Below are 14033 nucleotides of genomic sequence, written 5' to 3'. Positions count from 1 at the left end.
AAACATGATTCATCAGGTTCTTAAGCAGCAGGGTTAGTGATTTCCCATTTAATAACTAGACCAACAGAAAAAAATGTATGACTTTAACTACAGAAAACAAGATTATTTTCCTTTTCATCTTTCATAATTGTAATGTAATGTACATACATCTATTCAATCCACCTCTTTGTTAAATTACCTTTCTCTTCAATTACAGCTGAAATTCCCTTGAAATATGCCTCAATGAAACTTGACATATTCATATTGTCGGTCTGGACAAGAAACCGAAGAAATCTTGTAAAAACATCTGAAGTTTTTTACAGCCTCCGTTGTTTCTAGGGTTTCCATGCATTTAACTCCATCTTCTCATAAAGTCTGACCAGCTTCCTTGTTTATGATTTTAAAAAAAGCATTCCCACAGCATGATGCTGCCACCACTATTTTTCATAGTAGGTATGTTGTGCCTAGGTTGTTAGTTTTCTCACTCACAGAGCATTTTGTATGTATTGTCAAAGAAATGTATTTTGGTCAATTGACCAGACCAATGTCTTTCTCATCCATCTTTCTCACCCATTTACAAAGGGGTTTTTGTAAATGTAGTTATACTTGTCATGCAAAAATAATATTGAGATTGTACAGTAGAGAAAATTGATGCTTGAATGTAGATACTGGTATGTGAGCTGATAAACTCAGTGAGATTAGAGGAGCTCCAATCAACATGATGAATGAGTCGACTGACATTGCTTAACGTGATGTACTTGAACTAAATCAGATTAATGACCTGGTTAATTTCTTAAGCAGGGGTGCACCAATTTATCAACCAGACGATTTCTTAATTTTGGGAGATCTGTGATCAACTGAAACTTACCGTAGATGTGAAGCCGATCTTATCCCCCAATCTTATTAACCTCAGCAAAGATCTAAAAATTACCCACTGTCCGTCACTGCTCTCCTGTGAGAGAAGTTTGATGATGATGATGCCAGGCCATGTCTGCACATTTCTCAGCGACTTTCTTGCTATGTATGGCGACATTTCAGACAAAAGAAATTTGTCTCTGCCGAAATCGACAGGTCAGTTTTTTTAAAGATCGGGAATCGGCGATCGGCCAGAAAACCGCAATTCTGAACACCCTGTAATTTGTGGTGGCAACAGCAAAAAGTGTGTTTTAGTACTTTTTGCACAGTATATAAAATACTAATCTAGTACACCAAAAAGAGCCTTAAAATTCTTCACTGAAGTTTTGTTGGTGTTGGCAAAATGAAGAATGGCTTTAGGCGTAAACCAACACACTTCACAGACTAAAGTAATTATTTAAGAATCTGACAAAATAAGAAGCCTTTATTTCTGCTTTAACTTTTGCTTCTATCTCCAATAAATTTAAACACTTTGAAAAAAAAACAACAACAACAACAACATGGTACTGTATGGATGTTAGAGTGAGAAACAAGTGGTCAGCGTTACCAGTCCACCCTGCAGTCAGAAAGCAGGAAATACCCACACGTGGCACATCAGAAGGGTTCCAGTCACATAACGTCTCCAGCCTCGGCTTTAACCTTTATATCCTGACAAACCTGGTGACCTCTTGGAATGAACTCATCTCCTTCTCCACCGTGGACCCTTAATTTGCTTGTTCTCTCCGGTGAGGCCTGTTGCTTTTGCTGGACTTGGCATGTTAGATTCTTGCTCTCACACCGTCCACTCCTTCCAGATAAACACACGGCCCCGTTTAATCATTCTCAGTCATGATACATAACAAATTTGTAAAGCTTATGGGTTAGGAGGGGCGTTACTGTTGCATTTGCCTGTGAGAAGAGCTTGTTTCCGCCCGGAGAAACCGCTTTTCTGTCGGCTGAATGTCGCAAAAGGCTGATTTAGTATCACAGGGAACAGCTGCTCGTCCCTTGCGTGCCTCTCTCACATTTAACACATGAGCCCTGATCCTCTGTGGCTTCAGAGAGTGACAGCCTGCTGTATCTCTCGGGCGCAGAGACACATGCATGACAATTTCGTGGACTCACTCCTGAGGAGCCCACTTTGTCCGGCCAGAGCACAGAGGCTCCGTTGTGCGACCCCCAGGGACCGCGCAGCAGCCAGCGCATCAGTAATAAGCCCCAACACAATGACAGGCTTCACAGAGACAGAGCCGCGGCTCTGAGTCAACAGAGGAGACGTGAGCCTCTGTCTGAGCGGGGGGCTTTCTTGGTGTGGAGTTGCAGGACATGCGGTGATTCACTTGAGCTAGGAAAAGTCGCACAATGAACAGCGGGCCATTCATGGTCTGAGTTACTGAGTGTACTGTATAATAGCTCATCAAACGATCTGAAATTAAACAGCTCGTTGTGGATTTTTTTTCTTTCTTCTTTTTTTTTTTGGTCTGCTGTCCTCTGAGCAAATTGATTTTGACTGGCGGTAAAGTAGGTCTGCTACTGATCTCTTTCTCAGTCATAATATTGTAAAGCTCAGGATTTAGCTTAAAGAAAGTAATTGACTGTTTTCTTTCTCTCATGGTTTTTCCATCCCACAAATAGGAACTTAAATGCAAAGAAAATCATGTATGGTTTTATTAAAAACAATCCCCCAAAAATGTCGCATGTGATACATAGTGGTGGCAGCATCATGCTTTGGGAATGCCTTTCTTTGGCAGGGACAGAGAAGTTGTTCTTTTCCACCGTTTCTCACCCCCGCTTGCTGTGTCAGGATAAAATACTGAATTATTGTAAAGATTTGATTTAATCTTCATTTTAAATTTAAAATGCAACAAAACACATTAAAGGGGAACTTTTTTGACTACAGAGTAAGCATAGATGAACAGACCAAATACTCCTATCCAAGGTCTTAGACTCTGGATGGGAAAATGTTTTTTGTGAGCTCATGCTAGTGACATGAAAATCAGGAAACTTTAATGTGGTAACAGTCTTTAGTCAGAGGCTTCTTCAGATTTGTTGCGTGATTGACTGCTGCTGGAAATACATTCCGCCCATTGCACCACCAACAACATCCTGAACATAAAATACCTTTCAAACAAACTAAGGAATTGAAAATATTTTTTGGTTTCATTTCGTTTTATTTATATAGTTTTGGAAAGTGGGGTCAACAAATGTCCTCTAGATATAAAAACTGATTATTTCCAGTGTGCATTTATTTTATCTATCACTGCATCCGTCTTGTTTGAGCATCCTAATCTGCCTCATCATCACCCTGAGCTTCATCCCCCCCCCCCCTGAACACACACACTCACCGGTGCGGTGCGCCCTCGTGCGCCGCCTGCCCTTTAAGTATTCCTATTGCTGATTTACTTGCGGATGTTTTCTCCGTCCCTCTTCCACCCCATCTTCAACGCGGAAGTCAGTTACGCACCACCTCACACAGCTGCTCGGCGGGGACGATGAAATAAACAAATAGTCGTCGCTCAGTAGCCCAACACATCGGTGAGTCTCTTTGTGTTTGTGTGTGTGTGTTTTATGGTTTTGAATATGAACTGAGGCTTTGTCCAGTGACTGCGTGTCCGCTGCGCCTCTGAACTTGATTAAATCCACCCGGAGGCGGCTGAGCTGAGCTGAGCTCCGTCTGTCTGTCTGTCGGTGGTCCGCGCGGTTCGGGGATGTGATGAGTGTATCACAGCTTGTTAAGGGCGCACAGACAGTCGGTCTCCGCAGCCTGTTGTCATTAAGGTAGGAAAATTCAATTTAACTGGACCGCTCTGCAGCAGCGTCGCTCTTTGTGTCAGTTCGCATGTCTGTCCCTAATGAATTTACGAGCGGAGTTTGTTCATTAAGCCTGCGGTGGTTGAGACACGGCACAAAGACATGTTTTTTTCCCCCCTTCTTTTTTCTTGCTTTCTATAACCACTCGAGATCATCGAGATTTCGACATGGTATGTGGTGGCATTGTTAAGCAGCCTGCTGTCTATGTGTTTGGAGTCAATACTGTCATAGGGTGCGTTTCTGTGGAAATGTATTACATTACAGAGACACGGCTGGTCTAAGCTGAGGATCTCAGTGTACTTGTTATTGACATGGACTGTTTCCCCCTTTTAGTAAAAATAATTAGTTAAATATCTAATGAGGCGCACTCGCCACCCCATTGTTGTCTCATTATGAACCATAATAAAGCTTGAGGAGCGCCCTGCATAGCAACACTGTTGCTACATAATGCAGCCATTGAAAACAAAAGGCTATGAGCTGGGATTCCAGTTTTTCTTTTTTGTTTTTTTGTTTTTTTCCCCCTCTCTGCTTGAGTCCAGTAGCGGAACAATAACAGGAAATTGGATACAATTTGACTTTCGTGAGTGGTGCATAAATGGGAACTAGTGCTGGCTTTAATTTAAGGTTGCTTCTTGTTCCTGTTCTCTCTCCCTCTCTTTCTATCGGTTGCAGAATCAGTTTAGGAGATGCAGCGAATCCAACAGAAAATCAACCTAGGTTTGAATTTTATTTAGATCAAAAAGTGATGGATTTGATCAAATTAGCTATCCTTTTCAGTATCTGGTTGATTGGTGGATCTGTAATAATTGGTGGATCTGTAATAATCTGCCATCGGCCTGTTCCTTCAGTTCTCTGTACTGCATATTCATGTTGCATTAAGTAATTTTGAAGCACTGTTGTACTGTAAGGCTATGTGCTCTCACTTCCTTTTTTGTACATTACTATTGCATGCATTCACTTTGCTGCTGGTGGTGCAAACCTTTTTTCCTTTTTTTCTTCTATCAAAAGTGGCATACCGTGGCCTGCAGCCAGAAACCGATTCCTAAAATACAGTCTGTGCTGTGATGCCGGGCTTGGCGAAGAGGGAGAACTAGCTGTGGCTGACTGTGTTTGTGTTACATCACTGTAGCCTTCAGTGACGCCTCTGCCAGTGGTATAAAATACTGAGTGCTTGTTGCAGTACATCCTGTTGTGTGCATGAATTTACTCAAGGATGAGAAAAAGCTTCTTTTTTTTTTCTTTTATTTATAATCCTGCCACCTCGTTTGGTGCACAAAATAAAGATCGGTTGCTTTTTCATAAACACTCACGATTTTGACATGAAAAGGCTGTTTCAGCATAAGCAATAGGCGGTTTCCTTTTTCTGCCGTTTGAGCCTGAAGCCTTTTTTTCTGCGACAAACATAATTAGAAAGGCATTTTTTCTCAAAAAAGGGGATTGTGGTGTCACATTTATGAGTAACTTTTGTTTTTCTTTGTCATCTTTAAATGTGCGGATACTCAACGTGATTACAGCAACTAAACATAAAGGCTGTAAGATTTTTCTGTTGAAAAGATGATCCATCAAGATACCTTCTTGTCTTGCATGATACTAGTTTTATTTCCCAGAAGCTAAGCATTACAGGTTGCAGTGACAGAGCCTTACAATATCATTTGCTACCTTTAAATATTTCAGAGTTTGTCCTGTTACAGCTACAGATATGTTGTTGTTTTTTTTGTTGTTGTTTTTGAGAGAGAGCAACACAAAGTAGTGTGTCTTTGTAAAGTTGGAAGAATTGGATGCATTGTTTATAAAAATTCACATAAGGATGTTAAGTTTTTGTTCAGCCCAAATGAGGAACCAGCTTTGGAGGATGCCTCTACCAGTTTTGCACAAGAAGAAATAAAATTTTACCTCTGGTATGTCTTTTTTTCTTCTCCCTTTCCTTTTGTTTATGGATATAAAAAAAACTGACGCTTCCTCTTTATTTCTGAAGTTAAATTACCCATGAGTTGACTCTTTTTACTATTCTCGTTACAACTAAAGGTAGTAGGTTGCACTGGATTTTATTTAGGTGTGTCTGAGTACGGGGGGGGATAAATGGATGCCACACTTTTCAGATTTTGATCTGTAATAAGTTTGGATTACTTGTCATGTAAATCAAATGGATGGTTGTGTTTGTAACATGACAAAATGGGGAAAATAGTGCAGAAGCAGAAAATCTTTTTAAAGGAGCCATCAAGAAAATCTTTTATTAGGACTAAATAATGCACATTGATATATTCTTCTCCCGGTTCCTAACTTTTTCTTTTTTTTTTCTTACCCTGTTGCTTTGTCTTTACTGCAATGGTGATAATGAGATTTCACCTGTTGCGGTCATCGCCGTGATGTGGTGTGGTCTATCTCAAGACGATGTGAGCCGTCGAAAGTCTCTGAAGTCATCAGTTGCTGTGATAAACCAGCTGCAGAGAGAAAAAGCGAACATAAAGCCGTAGTTAAGATTCTAGGCAGGAGGGAAAGGTGGGTGTTGCTGTTGAGCTTTTCAAACCGCAAGGAAGGAATCTGCAGTCATAATGGACTGTGTCATTTTCAGCTGGAAAATAAACTTGTCGTGTTTGTGTTCAAGTAAGGCTTGTGAGGAAAGTAATTTCAAAATTGTTCTATAGTCTGCTCTAGTTTTTACTCTGAAGCTTTTATTGAGTTTTGGGCAGCTGGTTTGAAGGATCCCATGGTTTGTTTTGTTTTTTTGTTTGTTTTTTTTTTTACTCATCACTAATTTTCTTTTGGTGCTTTTCTTTTCTTTTTTTTTTCTATTTAATTTTTTTGAAACGACAAAGGAGTCAGAGTATATCGTTTTTTCCGAAACTGACAAAGACGGAGCAGAGCTTATTATTATTTCTTGGTCTTTTTCCATGATGTTCTTTCAAGTAAATTAACACATTAGTATTAACTGCTTTAAGTTAAATCCACCATATCAGAACACACTCACACATCATTTTTCTCCTCTGCTTCAAATTCACTTGGATGAAAGGTGTAATAATGTTGCAGGTAATTTCACCACATAGCCAATCAATCGTAATGATAAAAACCATTACCCATCAAGAATATATTTTTTTTTCTTATTTTGTTTGCACTTCTATAATTAAGATTGTGAAGTTTCAGAAGCCCACCTGCAGTTTCGCAGTGTGTTAAGCTGCTCTAAACCCCTGTCGCCTCGCTCTCTGCTTGTTCACTTGTAAAATAATATTGACTAGATTCTCCAAGGCAACAGGAAATTGATGGAGCCAACAAAAGTCAGTTTTCTTGCATATCTCATTCTGCTTTGTGTGTGTGTTTCCTGGATGTAGCTTTTCCTGGATTCCTGGGTCTTAGCCAGTAGTTGGGATAAGAACCAGTTTTTCTCCTCTGCTAGTCTTTTAATGCTGGGCACCCTGTTTTCCTTGATTTGTTTGGACAAGCTACAGTCATGGTTTAAAGAAGAAAAAAATATACCCCCTTAATTTTTTGTAGAGTAAAAATAAGTAAAATACAAGAAACCCAATGATGCATGCAAGAAATCCACGTGTGTGGTTTTGCACACTTCAAGTCAGACGTTTGTACCTGGTAAAGACCAGATAATTTAGTTCTCAAAATCCCAAATCTGTCATGGGGTGTATTTTCTTTTTACAAAGACTAGTTTAAGGTACTCTATAAATTAATCAAAATTGTACTACTTGTTATGCAGACTTGGTGGACCTGTTTAACACAAAGTCTGCCATCTGATCCCATAATGGTAGGGCCTTGTCTCCTGCTCGTCTCGTAGCATCAGTGTCTTGATTGGCTGTAACATAATGACACAAAAAAGCAGCCAGAGCGCTCCTATCTTCTGGTCTGCTGTTCTCCCGTGTCTCCTCCTAGCCGGGTAAGGAATGAGAGCATCGATCCAATCTAATGAGTCCTAATCTCCAATGGATGATGCCAAAAGTCCTGCAAATTAAACTTCAGAGTAACGCTAATGGATTCAGTTAAAAACATAAGTAATGTGATGAAAGGTCAATGTTTTCGTCGATAAATTGTAGAGGAGCTTAAGTAGCTTTTTGCGTTCCGACTTGCAGTGTGTGCACGCTGTTGCAGGTATTTGCACGTTGCTTAGTTGCAATAAAATTGTAAAGTGTGTGATAAAAGTGAAGGGATGTTGAACTGCTACCATACATCAGTTGAGGACAGGTGCTGGCTCAGCTGAAAAAAAATCACGGAGTGGCACTGCTGCAATGGAAGTGCAACATTGATGTTGTCATTAGCGCTTCCATGCTCACCCAAGGTATGTGTTTGTTGATAACAGTGGGCCAGGAAGAGGGCACAGAGGTACCCAGTGGTATATAATGGCATTCGTTTATTAAGCTTTTCCTTTAAAAGAGATTTGTCTCCTTAGCTGTGAATTTCAGTGTTTCTTACTGGTATTTTATGTGACAGGCCCGAACAAAGTAGCACAAAATGTTTTTATCTATACAAATAAGAAATCTAATGCCGTTCTTTTAGACTATTTGTCAGGAACACAGCCAAGAGTTTGGGAATATGATTTTAGAAAATCATGAACTAGCACTATTATTGGTAAATGCCTATCATAAATGCCTATCACTGTTTTTCACTGTTTTTCTCTGTGTCTGACACTCTCTGTGACCTTTAGCTGTAATCTGTGTCAGATGTGGATATTGTTGACCACAGACAGATGTCATCCAACAAGTTGAATATTTTTGTTGGTATGTAAATTGTGTGGTTGGAGTACAATTGTTACTTTTGAAACGGTCCTTTGCAATGTCAGTATTGCGCTCAATCATACTGCGATGAGGATAAACTGTGCACCCTTAGCCAGGAGGCCTATAGTAACTCTGAAAGAGCTGTAGAGATCCAAAGCAAAGAAAGGAAAATCTGTTGACTTTGCACAAATTTGTTCTGATATTTTTTCAGATTTTTGGATGCATCCCCAAGCAACAAATACTCCAAATGTCTATTTTCCTGTGATTTTTATTTTTATTTTATTTTGCCACTCTGGGAAGAGTGGCAAGAAAAAAGCAGTTGACCACAAACCATGGCAGAAGGCACAACCCACATGTTGATGTTTTTGTCAGATTCAACCAAATTAAACATTGTAGCCAACATGCAAAATGCTTTGTGTAGTGGACTCGCCATGCAACTTCTTGATGGGAATGACGTATTTCAGGTCAGATGAGGAAGATGGTCAGAGTTGATAGGAAAATATCCTCATATTATTTCACTGTAAAAAAAAAAAAAAAAAAAAAAAATTATAGATCCAATCCTGCTTATAGTTGAACATTGCTTTGTATTTATTTGTCATGCAGCAATAAAATACATTGAAATTTATTGTTGTTTCATGACAAAATGTGAATGTATGGTTGCGAGGTGCTTTATGTGCTCTCTGTGTTTGTGTCTAAGGATTCTTTTAAGGATATTGTTGTTCTTAGATTACACAGCAAACAGTAAGTCGGACATTAGACATTTGAGATATGCTTTGGTTAAAAAATGAAATTGCATTTCAATTACTCTTTCATTGGTACTTTTACTGACGTGTACAATGGCTGGTTGGAGAATATTTGCTGGTGTGGGGGGGACCCTTTAAAAAAAATTGCTGTAAAGAAAAACAAAAAGACAATCACAATTTCTTCACAGCAGACCTGAAACAATGATGAAAAGTTAAAGAAGACATGGTACATTTTGACAATGTATGTTAAAGAGCAGAGGCAGAAGGAGGGACAGAAGATGCCTCTGAGCAGACATGGCAGAAATGTGAGGCAGCATCAACCCAACTGCTTCTGCAACACCAGCCTCCTGTGAAGTACTAAAGAGGAACAATAGTTGCTTAATTAGGGTGTCTTGTTACTGTCGATAAGGTGCAAGCCATGTGTGAAAACATCTAAATAAACACTCTTAAACTAAGAACTACAAAACTTTTTATTCATAATAAAATTCCTAGTTCTTTTTATAAAGTTTTATTCAGATCTGCTATTGTGGAAGTTTTGAAGTAAACCTATGAGAGACATAGAGGAGAACAAAAGGTTTATTATTCAGCTTTTTTTTTTTTTTTTTTTCCCCCCAGGCATTACAGAATCCAAAGTCCAAACTGCACGTGAGGAGCTTACTAAGCTGGGAATTTCTTTAATTGCAAACTTCTCTTCCTGCTTTGTGGCATGTCATAAGGGAAGCGTTGTTGACATTTTTACTATTTGCGGAACGTGAACTTGGAATCTTAGTTGTTTGAATGTCACAAGGTGCTTGGAAAGCCCGATGTCATCTGAGCTGCCGGTCTGGTACAGGAAGGACCACCTGCAACATTCCTCTCTTCTCTGTGTGTCAGTGGTTCTGAGGACACAAGTCTTGTGATGGTTAAAATCTGATTGCAGCCAGGGAACGACCTCCCTTATCGACACAGCCCCGACCGTAGGGCTCCAGTCAGATTGACACTAACTAAATAATCGATCTATTAAATTGAATATGGAAGCCTGTAGCCTAAAATGTTATGGCGTTCAGTCAAGAGTAATCAGCACATTGTAAAGAGAAAGTCACTGTAGGGTCAACAGGTGTTGCATTGCTGACAAGTGCCGGTTACTGAATCTCAAAGCGAAACTTATTTTTAATGCTCTGTTTTTGCTGGAGTTACAGGCATTTCAAGTGTTTCATTTTTTTATTTATTTTTTTATTGCAGAATATTACAAAAGTATCTGCACAACTGCCTGGAACCAATATATTTCTAGTAAAGCATTCCATTATAATAAAATAACAGTGTTGTGTATTAATTTTATTTTCTTTTTTTGTTACAAAGTTTCCACTGTGTTCAGTTTTGTCGCTCCTTATAGCTGTATTCACTAGTGTTGTAGTCAGGACCAGCTAACCAACACTGACCAAAGAGCAACAAGCAAGAAGTAGCCAAGCACAAGGCGCTCACCATGTCTGTTCTCACCCTCTCTCCCACTGCATAAAGCCAGGCATCACAATTCATGTTTATGATGTAATTAGGAGTGCCTGCACTCCTAATTACATCATAATTTTGTGCGTATTATCGGAGGATACGCGCAAAACTATAACTGTCTGCACCTGACCCACACGAGTGCAGCCATATCTCCAACACGCATCATGTGCGTGTGGCACAAAACCACACAAATCTAAAACACAAACAGGCCACATGAGCTTAATTTCTACTCTTTTTTAGCAAGGTTTGGAGTAGATTTAATTGTTGAACCCTCCCGCAGTCTTCACGACGCTCAGGAAGAGTGTGGCAGATGTCACGGTCAGTCAGCTGGGTGGCACGTTAGTTCTTCTGTTAGCAAAACCACAAAAAAAAAAAAAAAAAACAATAAAAAAAACACACTGGTGACCTGCCTGAAGCACACACGCGTTAAAAGCACCTGACCCCTCTTAGGAATGTGGGGGGTTAAAAGGCCAATTGTTCACTTTTAGCTAGCTTCACCTCATAGTCACACTTAGCTTACAGAAAGAGCGCCAAGCCAGCAGATATACAAAGTAAACTGATGGACAACATGTAGGTTCAAGACGAACATGTGCCCACCCCAACAGATGCACAAAGATGTGGGCTACCTGCAAGATGTTTTGACACAAAATAATTTTTTTCCTCCACAATTTTGTTAGTCATAAATGGGGTTAAATAATAAAACCCAATAGCTAAAATATATTAATACTTTTTGATTTTTGTAGATTCAGATGAAATGTCATCACTCGTATTTAGAACTGTTATTCTTTTTAAGTAAGATAAAAGGACTTATTACCAAAACAGCTTTTAAGCCTTTTAATGCTTTCTTGATTTCATAGGGAAATTGAATTGGGTTTTTGGTTGATTAATTCATGATTTCTACATTTAATATTCATGGTTTTATTATTTTATTTCTTTTCAATTTGTCATCTTGTTTGTTTGTGCTTAAAAAAAAATAGGGAAAACTGGGTTTTCCAAAAACAAGGTCACATATAACATTTTGTTTTAACTTCCTCTGTAAAATTATTACGGTACTCATTCATGTGCATTTTACTTATCTGTTTGTATACAGTGCATGTATAATCAACTTCAATTGAAGAAGAAAATCCCGACAGCCAAACGAGGCACTCACTGTCATTTCATTATGAATTTCAAATGAGTTTTTATTACTAATGGCTTCTCAAGCTTATAACTATTGCTGCTGGTGTTTGCAGAGCCAGTGGCTGCTTTTGCTGCCTGTAATTTAAAATTGTGTACATTCATCACTTAATTGTCATCACAACACATTCCAAGCAGAATGAAACACTTGCAGTGGCAAAAATAGACCTTCAATCCCCGCTCTGCTTATGAACAAAACTGCATTTCTTTGATTAATTAAATTCTTAGTCTGTTTTGGTTATTATTAGTTATTTAAATTCATTCTGCTCTAGCCTTTATAAATTGCTTTCGAAATATGGCTTATTAGATTTGTGAAAACCTTTTCATGTTTCATGTTATGCAGCCGACTTGCCACTCAGCAGTCAAAGCATTTCTGACTGTTTTTATTTTATTTTATGTGGTTCTGTTTTATCACCTGTGCCTGCTGGTCTGCTGGAAATCTTTTCTCGTGTAGATATTTACGGCTTTGTTATACGTTGGACTCTTATACTTCTGATCACTTCATTATAAGATGAGAAATATTTCTCAGATCATATCTGAGAAAGTCCTTCTGATTGTCAGTAAAGTTCACAAAGCACTTTTCACAGACAGTCACAAAGTGCTGTACAACATAAATCACTTCAATTGTGGATGCATATTTAGTTATCTTGATAACTTATTGATTACATCATTGTATTATATTTTCATTGGGCTTGCTGCAAGCTTTTTACTTTCTACCATCAGGCCTTGTATAAACTTGTCTCAATAAAGCTAGAGAAATCAGACCTTACTTGGAATACGACCCATCAAGACTACCTCTTTAATTAAAAGCACTGCAAAGTTGATAAAAGGACAGTCTAATCTTAAAAAAAACATTCAGTCATGTAAGAAGAAAAAATCACAAGGTTTAAGCTAATATTTTGACTTTGCTTCATGTCTGATGGTCAAAGTGAAAAGTTATAAATTAGTTGTAAATTTTTTCCTATGTCCTCTCCTAGCCCCCAAATTGGGTTTCTGTAATTAATTCAATTCTTCAGTTTTAATGTCAGCCGAAAACAATCATTAGAAACCATGTAGTCATCAAAAAATCAATTATTCTTAAAATTGTTTAGCCATTTTCTGCTTTGCAAGTATAATTTTCAGCAGGACAATAAATTCAATGTTTTCATGGCGTTTGTGAAATTGCAAAACAATTGTGATTATAATTTGTTGTTTGTTATCCTGCAGGTTTACTGCACAAATAAACTTATTTGGAGGAGAAATGCATACAGAATCGGTCAGCGCAGGAAAAACAACATAAGCCTTCAGTAGTTATTGTTGAATTAAAAGTGACCAATTGTGTTTGACCAATCAAATATTCCCACAAATCAGATATTCCTCACATAGAAATGTGTGTGTAGCACACTAATTGCATGGAGTATCTAGATTTTATTCTGAAGATACAAGTAAGTGTTAGAGTTTGGATTGAATTAAAGAAAATATATTTCAAACAGCATAAAAGCTGTGGAAAAAGCCTCTGGCAAAGAGAGTTGGTAGTGTTGTTAACCTCAGCGGGGTCATTTGAGAGTAAATGCCTGTTATGTTGACCTGAAACAACAGATGACCTCAGGAAACGACTCTGATGTTCTATTCCTCTGAATGTTTTTCATTAGATGCAAAAGCTTGTCCTAAAACTGCATAGCTCACTTCTAAATGGAGTTAAAAATTACATTCTCTAAACGGTTAGATGTGAAATCCAAAGAGAAGTCCAAAACAATTGTCTGACAGCAGACAATCATGTGACTTTACCATACTGTAAATATGTAGTTGCTTTAAAAAGAACAGTATTTTAACAAATATTACAGTTCGACTTCATTTGTTAGTAATACCTGCTTAAAAAAATAAGGGATAAACAAAATAACATGTCAGCTGTTATTTCATGAACTGAAAACTAAAAACCTGAGGTTAAAGTATTTTTTATTAGTGTTAATTAAAGATCAAGCCTTACTCTCTGTTGTAGTGAGTAAGTACTTAAAGTACTCAAAGCATTTAAGTACTCTTGCTTGCAGTGTTCAACAGTGTTCAGTCGTCAGAGAAAAATAATGTGCAGGAAGGGTGTCCTCAAACAGAATCACAGGAAAATTCAATAACGAGGCCAGTTTTTGACCCCAGGCCACAGGAACCATTTCTTTTTCTTTTTTTTTTTTTTTTCTTTAGCAAAGGATCGTTCCATTACAACTAATGTTTACCTTCTCTTCTAATCAGCGTTCTG

The 14033-nt window shown here is 38.3% G+C and overlaps 1 protein-coding gene across 4 annotated transcripts in view; it reads left to right on the top strand.

Moving 5' to 3' along the window:
- Positions 1-3271: 3271 nt before the first annotated feature.
- march8 (membrane-associated ring finger (C3HC4) 8) overlaps positions 3272-14033 on the top strand; it is an 81847-nt gene continuing 71085 nt past the window's right edge. For 3 of the 4 annotated variants that reach the window (XM_044137516.1, XM_044137517.1, XM_044137513.1), the window contains exon 1: positions 3272-3408. The gene's annotated coding sequence lies outside the window, so the exon portion shown is untranslated. Of the gene's footprint in view, positions 3409-3487; positions 3652-14033 lie in introns of those variants that run through there. The other variant, XM_044137515.1, reaches the window with a different exon arrangement.

Source organism: Gambusia affinis, linkage group LG13 (genome assembly GCF_019740435.1).
Source record: "Gambusia affinis linkage group LG13, SWU_Gaff_1.0, whole genome shotgun sequence".
In the NCBI taxonomy this organism is placed as follows: Eukaryota; Metazoa; Chordata; class Actinopteri; order Cyprinodontiformes; family Poeciliidae; genus Gambusia; species Gambusia affinis.
This window is presented reverse-complemented; position numbering and strand designations above follow the sequence as displayed.